This window comes from Arvicanthis niloticus, unplaced genomic scaffold (genome assembly GCF_011762505.2).
Source record: "Arvicanthis niloticus isolate mArvNil1 unplaced genomic scaffold, mArvNil1.pat.X pat_scaffold_1040_arrow_ctg1, whole genome shotgun sequence".
In the NCBI taxonomy this organism is placed as follows: Eukaryota; Metazoa; Chordata; class Mammalia; order Rodentia; family Muridae; genus Arvicanthis; species Arvicanthis niloticus.
This window is the reverse complement of record NW_023045057.1, coordinates 20-22,006: the sequence shown is the minus strand read 5'-3', so window position 1 is coordinate 22,006 and position 21,987 is coordinate 20. Positions and strand designations below refer to the sequence as shown.

The 21,987-nt window shown below is 41.7% G+C and overlaps 1 pseudogene across 1 annotated transcript; it reads right to left on the bottom strand.

The window, feature by feature from the left end:
• Positions 1 to 4,869: 4,869 nt before the first annotated feature.
• LOC117701418 (pyroglutamylated RF-amide peptide receptor-like) lies at positions 4,870 to 16,006 on the bottom strand (annotated as a pseudogene). Its single transcript, XR_013070195.1, has 5 exons — positions 15,848 to 16,006; positions 14,574 to 14,630; positions 9,063 to 9,302; positions 7,548 to 7,645; positions 4,870 to 6,869 (listed from the first exon to the last, which is right to left on the bottom strand). The product of XR_013070195.1 is annotated as a pyroglutamylated RF-amide peptide receptor-like (transcript).
• Between the last annotated feature and the right edge of the window lie 5,981 nt (positions 16,007 to 21,987).

Here is a 21,987-nt window from a genome sequence, read left to right as displayed (position 1 = left end):
GCAAGCATTAGCTGATAAAGGTTTACAAATAGCTCCTGAAAAGGTACAAACTCAGGAGCCTTATGATTATTTAGGCTTTAGGCTTACAAATCAAGCCATTTGTCCCCAGAAGATAATCATCCGCAGGGACTGTCTAAAAACTCTAAATGATTTTCAAAAGCTGTTAGGTGATATCAATTGGCTTCGTCCCTACTTAAAGCTTACAACAGGAGAATTGAAACCTTTATTTGATATTCTCAAGGGGAGTGCTGATCCTACCTCCCCTCGATCCTTAAACCCAGAAGGATTGTTGGCCTTACAACAAGTAGAAAGAGCCATTGAGGAACAATTTGTTACTTACATAGATTATTCCTCACCTTTACATTTGTTAATTTTTAATACAACTTACACACCTACAGGATTGTTGTGGCAAAAGGCTCCCCTCATGTGGATACATTCAAAGATATCCCCTAAACGTAACATCCTACTGTATTATGAGGCAGTAGCCCATATGATTGTACTTGGAAGGAAACAGGCAGTGACTTATTTTGGCAAAGAGCCAGACACCATTATTCAGCCTTTTAGTGCAGATCAAAATACTTGGTTAAAGCAACATAGTACAGATTGGTTGCTTGCTCAAATAGGATTTAATGGCATTATAGACAATCATTATCCTCCAGATAAATTGATACAGTTTTTAAATGTACACGAGGTTATATTTCCTAACATGACTTCTTTGCAGCCTTTACATAATGCTCTTTTAATATTTACTGATGGATCCTCTAAAGGACGAGCAGGGTACCTCTTAAATAATCAACAGGTAGTCATAGAGACGCCTGGACTCTCTGCTCAACTAGCAGAACTGACAGCAGTTCTAAATGTTTTTCAGTCGGTAAGTGATGCTTTTAACCTCTTTACTGATAGCCTATATGTAGCTCAGTCTGTCCCTTTGTTAGAAACTTGTGGAGTATTGCAGTTCAATACTCGAGCCGGATCTTTGTTTTCTCGACTACAAAACCTCATTCTTACCAGAAAAAATCCCTTTTATATTGGCCATATAAGAGCTCATTCTGGTCTTCCTGGGCCTTTAGCTGCTGGCAATGATTGTGTTGACAGAGCTTTAATAGGAGAAGCATTAATTTTGGATCCTGTTGCTCTGGCTAAGCGAGATCATGAAAAGTTTCATCTCTCTAGTCACACTTTAAGGCTCAGACATAAGATTACTAAGGAGCAAGCTAGAATGATTGTAAAACAGTGTCCTAACTGTCTTACCTTATCCCAGGCTCCCCATTTAGGCGTTAATCCAAGAGGCCTTAAGCCCAATCATATTTGGCAAATGGATGTAACCCATTATGCAGAATTTGGAAAATTGAAATATATACATGTCTGTATTGACACTTGCTCAGGATTCCTTTTTGCTTCTCTACATACAGGAGAAGCCTCTAGAAATGTAATTGATCATTGCCTACAAGCCTTTAATTCTATGGGATTGCCTAAAGTTCTCAAAACAGACAATGGGCCAGCTTATACTGGTAACAACTTTACTTCCTTTTGTAAAGAATTTGGTATTGAACATAAAACTGGAATTCCTTATAACCCAATGGGACAGGGAATCGTTGAACGTGCACATCGCACTCTAAAAAATTGGCTTATTAAAACTAAAGGGGGAGAGTTATACCCTCCAAGGTCACCAAAAGCACATCTTGCTTTTGTGTTATTTGTTTTAAATTTTCTGCAAACTGATGTTAAAGGTCAGTCTGCGGCAGATCGCCACTGGCATCCAGTCACTTCCAGGTCATTTGCCAGGGTCAAATGGAGAGACCCCCTAACTAATTCTTGGAATGGTCCTGACCCTGTCTTAATTTGGGGTCGTGGATCAGTCTGTATTTTTTCAGAAAAAGAAAATGGAGCCCGATGGCTGCCTGAAAGATTGGTCCGTCAAGTAGATACAGATCTTGAGCCTAATAATTATGATTCTGATAATGAAGAATCTGATAACAAATCTAGTCAGTGTTAGCCATGGAGGACCCAAGACTCTAGATAAGGTTGTTACTCTATCCAGGGTGTTCCCAAGTCTCATCTCCATCCAACCTAAAAGAGGGGACTTCCGCCCCTAGACCAAGCAGAGAGGGGCCACCCAGAACCCCTCTGTCTGGCAATCTGAATTCTTGCTAAGGCTGCGAGGCTAAGCACTGCAGGGGAATATAAATAAAAGTTAAAAATATGTTTCTGGGTTCCCTGAGGGACAAGCCTGACTGCATAGGGGTTGATGTCAAAAGTATCCCCTCTCCAGGAAAAAGACATCAGGACGGGTATGACCTTCAGGCCTTACTGGACAACGACAGGAGGACTGGAGCTATTACAAGGTTCCCTTTAATTATTGGAGGTCAGGCCTCTATCCCCGCCTGGGTAAGATTAGAATTGCCACGGTCCTTCTATACTTGGAAAAGAGAGGAGACTTCAGGGACAGCCCTGCTTAACTCTGAAGGCCTAAAATCAGCTATAAGCCTAAAATTCAGCAATAGGCCTGGCTTATTTGCCCACTCAGAGTCTTAGGTCTCCATGGAAAAACACTGAAACAGAGGGCTATGAATTATTGTAAACAGACAGCTTTTGTTGAAATCTACCAGCCTGAGTAGTCATAGACTTTGTATCTGATCCCTGTCAACAAGCAGTTGGATGAGATACTAAAACAGTTCCATTTTCAACCTTATTTCCTACTGGGCTTGGATAATCATATTGCTGTTAACGTTTGAACCTTGTGTCTCAAGCAGATAAGTTGCCTTCACATAAAGATCTCTCCCAACAAGCCCAGCTACTCCGCACCTCAGATGGGATGAAGTCGTGTACCCCACACAGCTGCTTCTACTGGACCTGTTCCTCCTGACCTATCCTCAGATGGGCTCCATAAACCCTGGACAGCAGGACACAGCCGACTCTCCTACATACCCATTCTTCTAGGTTCCCCCTAGAGACACGTCGCCCCCAATGTCAGCAGGAAGTAGCCAGATATCACGACGACGACCCTATTCCTGTTTCACCTCTCTCTTTTCTTTTTAAGTTAACTAAAACGGGGGAAACTGTACTCTCCCCCCATGAGCAAGCCTGAAGAGACCTTGGTTACCACAACAAGGTCAAGTGACGGGATCTAGGTGGAGTTACCCACCTTGGTTTCCCGGAACACAGCAGAACTGCCCCTGGGCTTGCCTTGAGGCATCTCCGGCCGTGACCTGGAATGGACTATGGACTATCCCACCCATCTGGAACCAGGAGGGGTTGTGGGTTGGGTCTTCCCCTTTAAATTGAGAGCTAAACATTAAAGCTTGGGGCCTTGATCAGAGAACTTTGTCTTGGCCTCATCTCTTCTCGCCCTCCAGCCCCTTTCATTCCCAGCCCCCCTTTCAGGTGGACCCAGTTGACTTGTGGCCGCGGGCGGCTACATTTAATATCACTGTGCAGACACAGAGAAAGCCAAAGACTGTGGCATACTGACCAGAGGCTGCTGGAGGCCAAGCAGTGCCTTATTTCCTACTGTCTTTTCACAAGTACAATAATCAAATAGGTTTATTTTTAAAAACTATTCCTTACCTCATTTATTTCTAACCTTTTCTCCTATAAAATAAATCCTGATCCATGTGTGCAGTCTAAGAATTTTGCCATGTAAGAGGAAAACATGTTTAATATCTTAGTTGATAGACACATGTTCCATTTTAAAACTTATGGGTTGACTCTGTTATTTCATTGGTCAGCCAACCTAAAATCCTTCAGTCAATCAGCATTACCTGGGTTAGAGAGGGAAATGTTCATGATTTCGGAAGGGAGAGAAGGTGTCTAGGTCCGACACACTGCGGGAGCTTCAGAAATACTGGCTGATTCCATACCTAAGGCTAGGGGGAACCTCGAAGAAGAGGGAGCAGACAGATAATAAAGGCCTGAGGTCAAAGAGCTTTGCTATGAGATTGTGTCTCCTAGTAATGTAAGAAGCTTCACCCAGAAAGTCTCACCAACATGTTTGCCCACACATGAGCTGAATAAGAACAACAATGGATACGCTAAAGTGGATGGGGAAAGCCCATGAGGTCTCAACCCTACACAAAGAACTATAAGCAACTGAGGAAAGATGAGAGTGGGAGAGGTGGTCTTTCCTGATGAAGAGCACACCCATTGGCAGCCCAGCGCCAAACAGTCAGCCTTGAAAACGTACACATAGGTAGCATTATCCAGACTGAACAGGTTATAGTTAAGAACGTGTGTGTGTGTGTGTGTGTGTGTGTGTGTGTACATGTACATATATATGCATACAATAACAATTAGTAGTAAAAAAGACAATGAATCTGAAGAGGAGCGGGAAGAGGTATGTGGGAGGGTGTGAGACAGGAAAAGGGAGAGAGAAATGTTGTAACTGTATTATAATCTAAAAGATAGAATTAAAGAAAAATAATGATAGCTGAATAAATGATAGCACCTACTGTCCTTTTTAAAGCATAGTCCATAAAACCTTCAAATGCTACCCATGAAGGGCAGCAGCAGGCTCACATTACCTGTGAGGAACAACAGCACATCCGTACTACCTAGGAAGGGTAGCAGCAGGCTCAGCTCCATTTTTACTCACAACGACGTCTCAACTCTTCTGCTATTCTTACAGGAAATGAAGTTAAGTGGTTACGTGGTAAACTTCGGGCAATAAAACTGTAAATTGTCAGATTAGGGCAAAAATAACTAAAATTTCGTCAGCCATCACACACATCCATCAGTGATGCTTGAAAATACGGACCATGTTGAGGTTGCGTTATTCATTCAGCTGTTCTTCTGTTGGAAGCCGTCAGGAGTGACTTTCTCCTTTGAATTTATTATTTATGGATAAATGCATAAACATACACACAATTTTTTATTGTCATATTGATGCCATATGACTTTTTATCAGTTAAATAAAGATAACCCAAATCAGCACATTAGGTCCATTCGTAAGGATTTAGCAGTGTAATGATCACTGTTTTGTCACAATGTAATTAGACAAAAAAGGTGACACGGTACAAAAGCAGTCCATAAGAACCAAGTATCTCTCCCTTCACTTTGCTAATTTTCCTGTGTCATGCACTTTGTCTTTCTTATTCTACACCATTTTTCCCTTTCTCCTTTTCAATAGCACTTCACTGATGCACAGGACATGAAATGCCTGGAACGAAGGGAACCCAAGTAGGTCGTGCTCTTTGGTTTCCAAATCTTAATGCTTAAATTATAAAATATTCTGAGTTCTTCAGATAGAAAATGAGTGCTTGAGGAACAAGTTAGGCAATGAGGCTGTGGCAGGGCCTTGGGTTCCTTGACTGTTGGGAAGGCCGCAGCCACAGTGGTGTCCTGATTCCCGATGTGTGGAACACAGGAGCGAGGGGCTGAGCTAGTGGCAGCTCTGTTCTTCCCGACCCACCATTTGGAGGCTGGCCTTGGACATAGCAATATTTCACAGGCTTGGAGTTGCTTCACACCTCTACATTAGTCTACTACAGAGAAAGTCTCTCTTAAAGTCTTCCATTTCACTAGAGGAAATAAAGTGCCAAACAGAGATAAACATCTGATATCTTTGTCCATCAGCTGTTATCTCTCTGACATCTATCTCCTATCTATCTATCTATCTATCTATCTATCTATCTATCTATCTATCTATCCATCTACCTACCTATCACCTTACTAATAAACGAAGTTACCTACTTCCTTTCTTTTAATGGGAAACACGTTACAAACAGGAGAGGAAAGTGAAACAGCACTAGAATAAATCTTAGCAAGGAAAGCAGGGCGGGAAGTGGGGGCCAGAGACAGGAGGGGCAGGGCCAGGACTCAGAGTTCATCCCTTTAGAGTGAGAAGTGCCTTCCTTCCTCATCACACTTTGTTTCACCACGACTCTATGATGTAAACAAGGTAGGGCCTCCATTCATACAGAACAACAGAGATTTAAAATGATGATGTCACTTGTCACCACAGAGGCAGTGTGCATTTGTCTCTTAAGTTATTAGTTGTTACTTGCCCGATTCTTCATCCTCTTTGATTTTTTTTTTTTAAATTATGGTACAATTGTCAGTTGCAAAGACTGTTCTCCAAATTTCAACAGCACACTATAAATTACAGTATGATACTCAAATGCTTAACATTCAAGGATGATGGTACAGTTTTAATACTTTTTCATTCAGTTTAGCAATACACAAAAATCACATCGCATTGACTACATGGATAAAACTGCTGCCAAAGCCATTGCTATATTATGCACAAAGTCTTTCATAAATCAACTTTAATAATCTACAAAGCTGTTATAATAATTTTTCAAAGTTACAGTGTTACGTATTATGTTCATTTAAATGGAAAAGTTGTTTTGTGTCTCTTCTTGTCATTAAAAAAAAGTAGTCCTGACCTTTGCTTTAAATAGCTTTCCATACAGATGATATTAACTATATCAGAATCAGATGATATAACTATATCAGAAGATACTGCTACAATTCATGTGCACTGCCGAATGTAGAGTTTTCAGAAAGTTCAGAACCAAGGAAGGCAAGCTGCTGCTTGAGCTGTCTTTTCTCCCTCGGCTGCTCACACAGTCTGACATCAGTGTTGGCACTGCTGAATGCGTCTCCTTTGGTTTCCTTCACTGTGCGCCGTGGTCGTGATAACTTTGCTCTCTTCTGCGCCATTGAAATTCCAGAGTTTCCAGGCTTCCGAGCTGGGGAGAAGGTTTCTTTTACTATGCAATAACAAACCGCTGACAAAAAATTCTTTTTGAAGTTTTCATTCATAAACGCATACACAAAAGGATTGCAGATGGAGTTGAAAAAGCCAATTGTTTGCGCGACAGCGAAAACCATCTTGATTGTGACATCATCATATTCCTTTTCAAAATTACCTGAAATAGAATGGTAGTTTAGAACGATGGTTGGCTTTATCAAGAAAATTAAAAACCACTTATCATGTGATGTTGTCAGAGGCAAAAAAAAAGCATGTGAATGTCTGAAGACAGCTTGCGGAGAGGAATCTGATTATCCAGAAACAAACAACCTTTGTGAGGACCTTTCTTACATACACAGTGTGGTGTCCAGCATGTTACTGGGCCCGCAGCTTTTCAACTAAATAGTTCAACTGCCAGGTAAACTAGAAGCAGGAGTGGCCTTTCAAATATTCACCTGCCTTGCAGAAAACACAATCTTACAGAAAACCATGTAGAGTCCTCACTTCCCAGAGAGAACCTCCTGAGGTGCCAACTGAAATCCCAGGTATTAAATTAATAAGGTGGGAGTTGAGGTTGTAAAAAGATGCCACATTGCCCCCCTTAGGAATCATGGGAGATTATGGAAGCTTTTCTTTACTGTACACAACAACTAAAGTATGCTTATTTACCCAAGTGTTTTTCTCACACACAATCACCCAGCACACAGAAGGCTGGCGCTCCTTGAGCAGGAAAGAACCAGACTCAAGGCTTGGTATTTAATTAAGCCAGTGAACAGCAAGGGGTTTACAGTCGTTACTGTCTGCTCTAGCGGGAAATGGCCTGGAGAGTCACCGAACAAGAACGCCAGGTACTCACTGTACTCAACCATCATGTGAACAACATGGAACGGTGCCCAGCACACAGCAAAGAGGGCCACCACTGTCACCATCATAACGACAGCCCTCTTCTTCTTCCTAGATCCGAAAGAGGTTATTGTGTTGGTTCACTTTCCCGTGGAAATGCGTTAGACAGCAAAGCTGGAATAAAAGCCGAGCTCAGCCCACTCCAACATAATTGCATTAACGCCTTTTCCAGTTTGTTTCATCTGTCTTCACCATCTTTGTGTAATAAACATGCTTATGACATGTGCTCGTTGTGGGCCTAGTATTCCATTAGGTTACTGACACGGATTATATCATTAATATTCAAGCAAATCGGTGAGCCACTGCAGAGACGGAGTCACAGAGAAGGTCTGTGGTTTGCAGTCAGATGGCTAGTAATGGCTGTACTTTGGGTTTGGATTTAGGAGTCTAAGTTCAGTGACTTTAACTCACTGTGTATTGAAAATCATTCATGTCTGTGACAGCAAAAGATCAATATTTATGAAATACAATAAGCTTCAGGATAGAATTAAAACCGTTTTACCGGGAATCCAAACTCATTTCTTTATTCTTCTTATAAGGTAGACAAACATCTGCACTAGAACTATGTATTTGCTTTATATTTTAAGAGTTCACACCTGGCATCTTTCTTTTCAACTCAATAGCTCTCCCTCCTCTACCCCCCGCCCCAGGAAAGGGACAATTAATTTAATAAAAATTCCCATGGTAATTAAGTCTTGGTACTTTCATAGAGAGGCCCGTCTGTACACAAACAAGCCACTAGAGGGCGCTGCAAACTCGCGATTCAAATAAACCCTTTCAAATCCCTGGAAGTCTGAACAGGAGGCATTAACTGGCTTTTTTCCATTCGAATGTTCAATTAATATTATAAAGTACATCTTCTATATAATATATGCAGCATCATAGTGTTTTTAAGTGGATACTAACGAATAAAGTCAGAAAGACAGCTGTTATGTTAAAATTAATTTTCAACATAAATCATTTAATATACATAATAGGCTCTGATTTAAAAATATTTTTATACATTCCATCTCATGTACACTAATCAGCACCTTCTTTGAGTATCAGAAAGTAGGGATGCTATAGTAAGAACAACTCGGTTACTGGAACCATTATGTAACTTTGTATATATGAAGAAACAGGTGGGGGAGCTAAGATGCGGAACTGTGTCACGTGGCCAGCATACCGACAAGAAGAGATCCCATTGGATCGCACAGCTGTGACACTGGCTCATAGTTCTTCTTGCAGATTATATTTATATAGAGATGAAAATGTAACCATGATCTTACCCCACCCTCACTTCTGATTCAAGGACTAATGATTTGATCTAGCTTTCTGCTACACATTACATTTCAAAAAGCTTCAAGGGTTTAAATACTCTCAACTGAGGCTACTTTGGCTAAATTACCCGAGAGTTCTGGCATCCTTGACAACTATCCCTTCTAGTACGATGAAGTAAAACCTTTGACACAGAAGTGAGCAAACAGACCTGGCTATTTTGGACATTTCTTTCCCGTGGATAGTTTGGCAGCGCTGAACTGTCTCCCACTCTCTTCTTGATCCACAGCTCATAGCCAATCTTGCTGTAAAGGACCAGCATCACCACAAGAGGCAGGAGGAGAGGATGACGAGGATGACGGTGTGTAGATTCTCTGGTGCACCGGGCTGGCCCACTCTTCCAAGCAGCAGACATGTTCTTTTTCATATAGGAAGTCATACTTAATCTTTATGGTAAGAATAAGTGGGTTACAAGAGCCAGCAGTCAGCACTAGAAGCAGCGAGTGCCCCTGCCGTACACCTTTGAAAGACTTTCCACCTCTGTCACTGAATATTTCAAATGCGCAACACTGTTTTGTTGCTATGTTGCAGTGAAATGCAGTTTCCCACTCACCTGCTTAGGTTTTTTTTTTTTTTTTTTGAACTTTGAGCTTTTAGATTTGGATTGGAATTGAAGTCTCTGCGTGTTTCCTTCATTTCTGGCCTTTCTCAACCTTCTGCTTCTTACAACTTGCCAATGAGCTAAAAGACCTTACTCACCGCGCTGACTGTTGATAACACCATATGCTCTCTGCCATCTGTTTTAATACTAATTAAACTAATATATTTTGCTTTCTCACGTGTTGGGAAAAAAAAAAAAAAAAAAAGGAACAGACGTGGAGAGTCGCCAGATCCCCTTTAAGTATGAGATTCTAATAAAGGCATTAAAAAGGCAACTGGTAGCCTTTAAATCCTAAGACAAGTGGGAAATAAGATCCAAACCATGGCCAATCTAAAATAATCCAAATGGCCCTTGCTAGTTCATTTACCAGAACTATTCCTGGCAGACTCGGTTTTAACTCAAACATTATTAACAACAACAGTAAGTGGTGTGGCTCATTTCCAGGTCGCACTGAAGCCTTAAAGCTCTTTCAAAGGTCACCTCTCTCGGCAACAGGAATGGAAACGTGAGAATTTACCGGGAATGCTGTCCCCATGCAGCCTGGATCTTTTCAGGTGAGTACTCAGGGTCTGAACACAGCTTCGCTTATGTTTATGTGCTTATGTGCAAATTCCGTCACAACCTTCGCTAGCAATTGAAAAGGCAAGAAAGTCCCAGTTCTGGCCTAGGTGGTTTTTTTGACAAAAATAACTAGGAATGATATAAATCATTGGAAAACTACGTCAAGATCTGCAGTTTACTGTGGTAAAACCACAGCTTAGTGTAAAGTCTGAATGTAGGGAAATGATATTATGACAAGTTCTGGGAGGGGACATAAGTGTGACAGTGTTCATTGGATCACTTTTCTGTCCATCCCCATGAGAACGGAGAATTAAGCCGCACCTGAGAGAAGCAAGGTGCTAGAGCACAGTGAAGACTCGCCAGTGGCCGAGCCTCAAGTCCCAGCATCCACGCCCCCAGAGACTCAGGTCCCTGTGTGCTCTCACACACACTAATTGTGCTGAGGAATGAGGTGGCATGGGATGCACACTATTACAGGACAAGAAGCAAATGTGATTGGCTGGCCTGACAGTGAGCATGGTTTTGTTAATTAAATTGTAGAATAGAGATTTTCTACCAGTGAGTCACGAATTTAAGGTATGTTTAAAGTATATCCTGGAGTAATGTTTCGTTTTTCTCTTTCTTTCTTTCTTTCTTTCTTTCTTTCTTTCTTTCTTTCTTTCTTTCTTTCTTCCCCCCACCTTTTTTTTTTTTGTTTTTGGTTTTTTTTTTTTTTTTTTTTTTTTTTTTTTTTTTTTTTTTTTTTTTGAGACAGGGTTTCTCTTTATAGCCCTGGCTGTCCTGGAACTCACTCTGTAGACCAGGCTGTGCTCAAATTCAGAAATTGGCCTGCCTCTGCCTCCCAAGTGCTGGGATTAAAGGCGTGCACCACCACTGCCTGGAGTAATGTTTCTTTTATTTGCCATATCTGTTTTCTGTGATTAAGAAATAGACCTCACGATCGGGATGTGTCATTTGTGAAAGAGCCCATGGTTCTACACCCTGCTGGTGGGGAAGGAGGTCTCAGCAGAAAGGAGCTGGCCATGTTTGTGGTATAGAGAGGGCTGAGGAGTGGACAAGCTGCCAGAAGCATTGCGTGTCTTGGGAAAACCCAGAAGAGAAGCGCCAATCAGGAGTCAGAGTGACACCCAGAGGTACTGTTTCCAGACCACATCTGCTCATGGGCTTGTAGGAGAGAAAGGGTCAGCTGCACACGGATGGGGCAGAGACACCCAGAAGACAGCCACAACAATTTACGTTGTTAGGGCCAATGTCAATTCAAGCCGAGGAAAGTGGCCAAGTTTTAAATTGATTATATGAACTTAAGAGACTAAGGCTTGTGGACTGGACTTCTTGTAACAGATGTACAACTGTTTCCGTGTGGAAAGTGGACAGAGAACTTTAGTGAACTGAATACCGGCACAGCTGGTGTGCCAGGTTGGGACATCCTCAGAAAGCATTTCATAAGTTTGTTGAACACACATAAAGTTGTTCTCTGCTTGCACACAGTTCAGCTCACTCAGTACTCAAATCCTAGAACAAACATCAGACTCTTGGTAAAATCTACCTTTACCTTATGGCTCACATTGATATTCCTTGCTGCTGGGTGTGGCAAGCCTCGTAAAATTCCATATTTGCCTTTCTGTTTAAAAAAGTAAAAAAGAGAACTGTGGGGACAACCCACAGAAAGACCAACAGTGTCAACTAATCCTGACCCCTGGGAGCTGCCAGAGATTAAGCCATCAACCAAAGAGCATACACATGGGCTGGTCCATGGCCCCAGGCACATATGTAGCAGAGGACTGCCTTGTCTGGCCTCAGTGTGACAGGGTGCACCTAATTCTGCAGAGACTTGATGCCGAGAGAAAGGGGATGGGGAAACCCCTTGCAGAGGCAAAGAAGATGGGGGGATGGAGTAAAGAACTCTGGGAGGAGGGACCAGGAGAGGAGGCAACACTTGGGATGTAAATAAATAAAATAATTAATTAGAAAATAATTTTCCAAACAAAGAAATCCAAATGAATTAGTATAATAAGGCTTGTGGTATACTTTGTTTTTAGTTAGATATATTTTGATAAGTCATTTTATGTCCTAGTAACTTTATTACTTATGACTACAAAAAATGAAATAAAATTAATTAAATTTTAGAGGATTAAAAAAAGTAGAAAAAGAATATATCATTTTATAAATTTGGTTAGGGGTTATGTGAGCAATGCTCTGTTGCTTTGAGGATTGTTGTCTGTGTTAGACTACATCAACAGACAGGTTGAGTCACACCTACACCCATCTTTCTCTACTGTGAACCCTCACGCATGGCTGAACCTAGCAGACCAGACAAAGGTGGAGAAAGAAGAGAGACTGGATAAGATGCTCTTTGAATGTGTTTTCCGCTCAAATTTCCATTACCAATGAAGACAAGGCTGGCAAGAAAGGCCTTATGAAAGAGAATCAACTAATCTATTACAGTTTGTTGCATGAGTTAACAATAAAAGAAGATACAGAGAAGGAAGGAGAAATAGAATAGTTAAGGATGGAAAGGAGGGTCAAATGGGTAGTTCAGGGGGTGGTAAAAAATATGGACAGAGGCAGCTAAAATTAATAGCCACACGAGGGTGTGTGTGGAAACAATGCATTAGCAACTTTCTTAAATTCTATACATATATGAAGGTGATCCAAATGAAATCACCAAATAACGGTGCCAGCAGCAGCAGGTGATGGATATCTCTCATCACCAAATGAAGTTTCCAGTACCTGGAATGGGTTATATCTAATCACATTGTTAGCCAAAAGGGGTCCAGGGGAGCCCCCAAATAACCCAGGATGTTACAAAGGCTTTATGTTTCTCTCCAACAAATTGATGGCAAGGCCGTATTGCTGAAACAACACACAACCCATAGAACACCGAGAAGCCAAGCTGGTGCCTGGCCTAGAGCCCTCTCCTTACTGTCTAGAGCTCTGGTACCAGATGCTACTCTACATGCTACCAAAGGAGAATCAGAAGCTCCAACCCAGCTACAAGCTTTTTGATCTACAGGGATGTCTTGCCTGCAAGATACACTAGGGCAATGAATGGAACAAAGCCTGTGAGAGTTGCCAACTAATATCTGTGTTGACTTAAGGCCCACTCCATAAGATGGAATCCATACTCATGCTATTTAGGTGACCAAGAACCTGAGACTAGATAGCCTGGGAACCAAGGTAAAAAACAAATGCTACTGTCATACAAAAGGAACATAGCAATAAGATGACTCTTGATGACATTCTGCTGCACTCATAGCTCAGCTGTCATCACAGAACCCTTCCTCCTGTAACAGATGGGAACAAATACAGAGACCCACAGCCAGACAATACACAGAGAAGGAAGACCTCGGAGCACTCAGCCCTAAACAGCGTGTCTCCATCAAATCCTTCCCCTCAGGACTCAGAGAACCTTGTGGATAAGGAAACAAGAAGAGTATAAGAGGCAGAGGGGATGGAAGACATCAAGGAAAGCAGACCTTGTAAACTGCAGCAGGACAGAGACACATATGAACTCGCCAGAGATCGAGGCTACCTGCTCAGGGCTTATATGGGGCTGCACCAGTTTGGTGTCCTGGAGCTGAAAGGAGAAGTGGACATATGTCCCCTCCTTAATCCAGATAGCGTCTCCAATTAATATCCACTTGTCAGTGAAAAATTAGGGTTTATTTCCCAAGGGAGTCTCACTGGGGAAAACAAACATCTCTCAAGGATAGACTGGCCAGCAGGAGTTGGCTGACAGAAATCCAATTCAACGGCATATTTAGAGAGGTTTCTTGGCTCATAATGTCCTTTCAGGGTATGTATGTACATATGTATGTATGTATGTATGTATGTATGTATGTATGTATATGTGTATGTATGTGTGTATTTATATCACACAGGTTTGCCTACACATTATAGCTTCTGCTTTTGTGTTTTTATGAGACTTCTGAGTGTGTGTGTCTTTGGTCTGTATCTGTGTCTTGTGGCTTTTCCTGTGCCTTTTCTTTCTGTTTTGTCCTACTTCTAATTGCTGGGTTTTGTTCTGTCTTATGTTTTATCATTATTCCTTAGACGCCTGCTTATTTCTAATGAGGGGACAGAAAGGGGGTGGACCTGGATGGTAGGGGACTTGGGAGGACCTAGGAGGAAAAAACTGTAATAATTATATATTGTATGAAAAAATCTATTTTGAATAAAAAATACAGAGTAGTCATTGGGTTCTTAGTTATATCAAAACATTAGAGTGTTCTTGGAACAGCATGTTTAATTTATAGGAAAAATGGTAAAGTAAATGGATTATTTTTAAAAATGTTAAGCACCAAAGTCTTAGCAATACAATTTCTAGAAGAATTAAGTAAAATGGAGAAAAACGATTTTAACTCATTTGAAAGATTTCCAGTGAAGGAACTGGGTCATAGAGACTTGCTGAGGTGCTCTTGAGATGGGTAATGTTACGGGTGAGTGACGTGGAGAAGTATCTCAGTAGTAATAACGAGCCACTTGACCCTGTGTACCTCGAGCGCTGCACGTGCAACATGGGTGATCCTACGATGATGGCCGCCAGCCAGACCACACCTGTAAAAACGCAATAACCATCAGAATGCGGAACAATGGAGACACGCTTAACCTACAGGCTCTCTGTCTTCAGTGTTCCTGATAATACAATACCAGCTACATTTTTATAACAGAAATACTGTTTCTGTTATTTCACCTGGCATATTAGTTAAATTTGCTACCTTTGATAATCCTATCAGGTGTACACTATACATCGGATTACTATAAATTCAGATCATTGTCAATTAAGCATCTTGAGATTTTTAAAGACTCAATGATAATTACTAAAATAGAAAGATTAATCTACTACCATACTGGACGTTAGGATATTGCTTCAAATTCACCATTTTGTTTTGAGATATGTTGTATTCATTATGTCTTACTGAGTTAGGGACAGTGACGGCAAGCCAAGCATCTAGAACCGCTGAAGAGAGTGGAACGTGTCACTCACTGCCCTCAGGCACTTGCAAGCTCTGTGTGAATGATTGAGAGCCCACCTCAGCACGACCAGTCCTGCTCTCTGCTTCCCTCAAAGCACAGTCCTGCTCTGTAGCAGGACTGTCTTGCTCTTGTACGCTCAGCGCCTTCTCGTCTCAGGGTCAGATGAATGTTAGCTACAGGTAGGTATCTTTCATTAGCTAAATGTAACATGTAAGCATTGAAGATGTAAACTGTGCAAATACACTATCCACAACAATATATTTAAGCATTAGGGTAGAACCAAAGGTTGATATCAGGTAAATACAGACAGGATCAAACTCCTCAAGTTATACAGGAATGCTTACCCAGAACGGACCAAACCATACTTCAGCTGTACATATATGATATTACTCTATAATGAAGAATGGCACAGTAATAGCCTCACCTAATGTTACACTTTGAGTATTAAATGCCTTCAAAGTCTTGAATGCTAGTTCACGGACTTTGTCCACTGATGGATTCATAGATGAACGGACTACTAGGAAACAGAGCCTGGTTGGGAGAATAGGTTACTGGCATAGGACTTGCTCCAGACTGTTTCTGTCTGTGTAAGTGTGTGTGATCTGCAATGAGGCAAGCCAGTGCTCCACCAATGGTCATGTCACAGTGTTCTGCTTTCTTGCCCAAAGGCCTGGAAGTAACAGAGCCAAGTGGCCACCGACTGGACTTTCTGAAGTCATATGCAAACACAAATTCTTCCACTTCCAAATAGTTAATATCAGATATTTTTGTCAAGTGACAAAGAGTGGCTCACATACCCAAGATTGTGAAAGCCCTTCGGGTGGTGTACTGCCACTTCATTTTAAAAGGATGGACAAGTCCTTGGTGCCTCTCAACAGCAATGCAAGTCATGGTGAGGATTTCCGTCACAACGGCAGTGGACTGGACGAATGGTACCATCTTGCAGATGAAGGCACCTGCAGCAAGGAAGCAAGCCATGTCATACAAAAGCTACATTGTGAAGTCTTACCTGAATCTTTGTAAGTTTAACAAATCATTAACCCTGAGCTGCTGCTCAGAAGCGCCGTTATGATGACCATGCAAGCATAGAATGCAATAGATTCTAGACCATGCATAGTGCAACTGAGCAGAAGATAGTCTGTACTCGATAGTTCATATTCTGTCAAGTCAGAGTCCAGTGGGGCCATGTGTACTGAACATAAGGCAATGGGTTGGGTCACTGGAATACAATCTATAAGTCTAGTAGTATATCTAAAATCACACCCCTAAGTTCGTTGAGGGAGGGGCATAGTAAGCATCAGAGTCATGTGGGCTACATAGCAAAACCATGACTCAAAACCCATCAGAACACGACATATTATTTGCGAAGAAGCAAATTGAAAGGTCAACTGAATACAATCAAAAAAACAACAGATTTATTTAATTTTGGCTGTGTGAAGTCAAACAAAGGATGTAATTCTCATCAAAATTCAGTCTTCACCTCTGCCCCCCTCGCTCTGTGTGAAGCATGGAGTCTCATGTCAGCTGTGCGCATGTGTGTGTGCGTGCGTGTGCATGTGCGCGCGCGCTGCGTGTGTGTGTGTGTGTGTGTGTGTGTGTGTGTGTGTGTGTGTGTGTATGTGTGCATGTGTTTTCATGTGCATGGGTGCAGATGCACATGGGCCATAGAGAACATGTGGAGGTCAGAGGACAGCCTTGGGTACTTGTCCTTGATGTCCACCTTGAGGTAGAGTGTCTTCACTGCTAATCACTGTTTATGCTATTCCACCTGGCACACAGGCTTCTGGGATGGTTCTCTTCCTACCTCTCATCTTCCCATAAGAGCATCCAGATATTGTTACTGAATCCTGGCTTATGGGTTCTGGGATTCAAACCAAGGCTTCACATTTGTGCAGCAAGTTCTTTACCCACTGCGCCTTCTCACCAGCCCGATACACAGATTTACTTTTTTTTGTTTGTTTGTTTTTTTTTTAAAGTTGAAAATAGATTTTTTTCATACAATACTGTGATTATGGCGTCCCTTCCCACTAGCCCTCACAGTTCCTCCTCTCCCATCCAGATCCACCCATTTTCTGTCTCTCATTAGACAACAAACAGACATCCAAGCAACAACTAAAATAAATAAAAAAAAAAGAAAACAAATTAGAACAGCACACAATAAACAAACAGAAGAGCCAAAGAAAAAGCACAAAATCACATGTAGACACATACATTTGCAGATATAGTGATGTGTTTTTAAAAATAAAGAGAAAGAGAGTATGTTCTGTGGGTGTGTGGTGAGGTATGGAAGAAGGGCTGTCTCAGCCCCTGCCGAAGCATCTCTTCCCCCTGAGGGACCAGCCACACAATGGCTTAGTATAGAGTAGAGTTTATTCAAGGCATGAGGAGGTGAATTAAGAGGGTAGTAGAGGCAGAGAGAGGGAGAGAGTAGAGAAGTAGAGGCCAGCCATGAGCACATGGAGAGGCGGGGAAGGAGGGGGAAGTGGGGAGAGGACAGAGGGATCAAGAGAGAGCAAAAGAACAAGCATCCCCTTTTATAGTGAGTCAGGTCTGCCTGGCTGTTGCCAGGTAACTCTGGGGGTGGAGTTTAGACAGAATGCTAACACGTAGGAATCCTTAAAAACACAAAATCAGAAACCATGTTTCACACACAAAGAACTCGTAAGGCAAAAAACCCAAAACAAGCACCCGTGACTCAACATTAGGAGACAAAGAAGTCCAAAAGATGTTATTGAGTTAGCTTTGTGTTGGCCATCTATTGCTGGGCATGCATTACAGTGTTAACTTCCTTTACTTTTCTAATTTAAAAGTCTCAAAGTCATGGATAGAAAAAAGCTTCCTTTTATTTTTTTAACTAAAAAAAAAAAAAAAAATTGAGAATTGCCTATCAGCCAGTCCACCCACTGCTTGGCTCTGGGACAATGTAGACATTGGTCTAGAACCTCAGCTAGTTAGAGACCCCCAGGTCTTCTAACTGCCCACCTACCTGTCACCCCACCCATCCCTCAGCTACAGAACACTTGGAGTCTGACTGGAATCCCCAGAACAATTGTCTGCCTGCCAATTGGCCACCCAATCCACACTACCAACCTGGAACTGTGTGAGTTTTGAATCCGAATTCCAGGTTGGAACCTCCAGAGCCAGTCCTTCCACCATGCATCACCCAGCACAAACATTATTCAGCTTCGGAATTGAGTGGATCCAACCCAGGACCCCAGTTAGGAACCCCCAGAGCCAGTCCTCTGGCCTGCCCACTGCCTATCAGCTACCTCACACACCGTTTGCTTTTAGGACCAAGTAAAGTCTGATGTAGAATCCCAGAGTGGTCTCAAGACCGAAACCCAGTCCTCATTCAGCGAGTCCACTAGCTAATAGTTGTTTCAACTGTGACGTGTTTGTCATCCCTAAGGCTTTCCTTGTCAACTGCTATAGCTGCTCATTTGATGGGTTTTTGACCTTCAGTTCCCTGGACCACACTGACATTGTAGACTGGCCAAGGCAAACACTAGGACTCTATGTCTTCCACCCTCTTCGGCAACTGAATCAAAATTTAGCACCAGCCTTTGTACATTTCGCTGTTTGAATACTTATGCTGCAGTGAATCAGCTATACAACGTCTTGTATAGATGTGACATTTTAATAAAATATAATCTTTGAGCAAAACATTATTGCTGGAGTTTTAAAATTTTAGTCAGAAATGTTTTCTATTCTTTCAGTGAGATAGTTTATAGAATATATTAGAAGAAATTTTTAATGAGATGGGCATCATCAATACATTTTTAAAATTATTCCTGTTGTTACTATTTTTTATCCTTATCAATATCATGCTCTGTGTGTATGTGTTTACGTGACATGGTGCACATGTGGCCAGAGGTCAACATTTGGGTGTAGTTTTTCTCCTTCCTTGCCGAGGCAAGGACCTCTTCTGCTGTTTCTGCCAGCTTCATATTTCCTGGTACCTGGCCTTGAGCTTCCTGACGATTCTGGGATCACAGATGCATGTCATGACATCTGGCTTTTATCTGTGGGTTTCAAAGATCAAATTTAGGCAACCAGGTTTGTGTAGCAAGAGCTTTTACCAGTTGGGCCATCCTGTTTACAATATGTTTACACACACACACACACACACACACACACACACACACACACACACACATATACACACATATATATATGAATATATATTCATTTTGTCCATCATTATCTGACAGGGCACATATCACCTAAATTCCAGACTTCAGGATGCATCCCTGATCCTTACTTATTGAATTAGAGACTCTAAGCCTCAGATTCACCCTTTATAAAAGGGGATTGGTAATACTTTCTCCATAGGCCTAGTATATTTCCTAAAATGATGTAAGTACCCAATACATGTCTTACATGTCTTGCTTCTTAATGAATGGCAGCCTTTCCACTTGGGGACAGCGAGGCAGAAAGAACAGAGGCCCCCATAAACTACTTGGGGCTGATACATTCTTTTTGGCTAACAATAAAGAAGCTTTGAATTGACAGCCGCATTTTTCAAAGGAAAAATGCTGTAATTCATAGGACTCAACCACTGTGTCATATTCATTTGTCTATTTACAGACAGAATGAGGACATGAAGCCAAGCCTTCTTCATTTACAGCTTTGCTTACTTTTGTGTAGCCAAGCTATGTGTCAGTTTTCTGTCTACAGTTTGGCATGCCTTCTCTTTAATATGCAACTTGGAATTTTCACCTAAGCCTCTGTTCTATGATTAACAGTGTGCACTTTTTTGTTTTGTTTTTGTTTTTCAAGACAGGGTTTCTCTGTTGTAGCCCTGGCTGTCCTGGAACTAGCTCTGTAGTTCCAGCTGTCCTTGAACTCACAAAGATCTACTGGTCTCTGCCTCTGAAGTGCTGGGATTAAGGGCCTGAGCCGCTGCCACCACCCAACAACTGTGCACCTTTAATATGTCCAGGAAGCACTGTCTCAACTTCTGACATTGTTCTATGAACTTTGTAAAAGTTCTTGACAGTAGCTCCTTGGTCACAATGGCAAGTTGCTTCTGTGTGTGTGTGTGTGTGTGTGTGTGTGTGTGTGTGTGTTTTGTGTGTGATGTATAATTTGTTAGGATGTAACTGTGTTTTTTTTTTTTTTTAAGTATGGAGGGTACCCTTTGCTTGCCTACTCAGTTATTTTAACTTTTTTCAGTTGAGAGCTTATTTTTTGATGTCTGTAATACTGAAACAGAATAGACATTAGCGTTCGTGATCTTGAGCTGTGGTAGCTTGATTGGTAGCTTGGTGGTAGCCTGCTTGCATGGCATAACAAGCCTCTGGGCTTATCAGCAACCCCAAAGGGAAAGAAAGACGAGTTCGATTTTTTCTCTATCCTTTTCATTAAGCCTTTGTTACCAACCTACTCTTTATTATTCACTTCCTTGATCTGAGCAGCCCTGAGGCTTGAGGCTCTTCTGTTAGCCTGCTCCAACCTTCCCAATGCAGTTTTTCTTATTGTAAATAGCTATTCCTTTCTTTAAAGATGGGAAATTAATTTATTTAATAGTCTTTTTATATTCATTCCCTCCCATAAGTCCTTCCAGATCCTCTCCTCCTGCCAACCTTTAAGTTTTTCTTGAAAGACTAACAAAAAACCCAATGTAACATTAAAATTCCCCTAAACCAAGAAAACAAAACAAAGCCATGTCCCCAAAGGAAAACAACAAACAAACAAACAAGCAAACAAAAACAAAATCCACCAAACTATAATCAAATAAAAGCACACACAAAGGACTGTGGAGTTCATTATGTGTTGGTTAGCTACTCCTGAGTACACGGCCTGTTGTCCTGGAGTGATATATCCAGTGTCACCATATTGGAGAAAGTTGATTCTCCCTTTCCCAGCAGGTATAAATGACAGTTTCAATTGTTAACTTTTATCCTAGTGGTTATGTATTCATTCACTCATGCATTCATTTTAAAATATGTAAAAAACTAAAGTATAAGATAAAAACAAAAACTATCACTTAGTAGGAGTTGGACAAGACAAACCAACAGCAGGAAGAGTCCAAGAGAAGACACAAGAATCAGAGACTCAGGAGTCCCATAGAGACACTGAACTGGAAGCTATAATATGTATGCAGAGGACCTGGTGAATGGGGAGCCGACAGAAGGCGGCTATCATCCTTGCAGCCATCTTGAGCCATATACCCTGACAACAGACTTGTTTTCAACAGCCTACAACAGCTGAGCACACTCTGATAACATCTTGTTTTAGATACCCAGGATTTTCCCTTGGGTGTGTGTGACTTAAAGGTGTGACAGAGGCAGACAGAAGAGGATACTGGAAAACTTGGAACTGCGAGGCACTAGGGACTAGAAACTAGGGACTAGGAACTTGAGATTGGGACTTGGACTAGGAACAAGAAACTTGGAAAGAGACAAGAAGAGAGACATGAGAATAAACGGGACTGAATCACACTCTGTCTGGTCTCCATTCTTCCTGTCTGCCCTCACTCTCTCTCTTGTTGAACCCTGACCCGCGGACCGGAACAGCAGTACGAGCTGGGACAATTTAGCCCCAAAGCTTGGGCAGTGCAGGTTCCAACATTTGGCAGAGCGGTCCCCCGGCACTGGTGCAGGCCATGTGCATGTTGGTTCAATCTCTATGATTTCATACGAGGTTTGCTGAGTTTAAGTGTTTCTTAGCCATTTGAGTTTTCTCTATTGAGAATTCTCTGTTTAGATCTGTACTCTACTTTAAAATGGTTGTTTTCTTGATGTCTAGTTTCTTGAGTTTTTTATACAGATTGGATATTAGCGCTCCATAAGATGTGTAGTTGGTGAAGTCTTTTCCCTCCTCATAGGCTGCTGCTTTGTCCTAATGATGGTGTTTAGGCTCCATGTTTAAATGTTGATTGTATTACCTGAGCTAATAATGTTCTGTTCAGAAAGTGTTTTCCTAAGTCAATGAG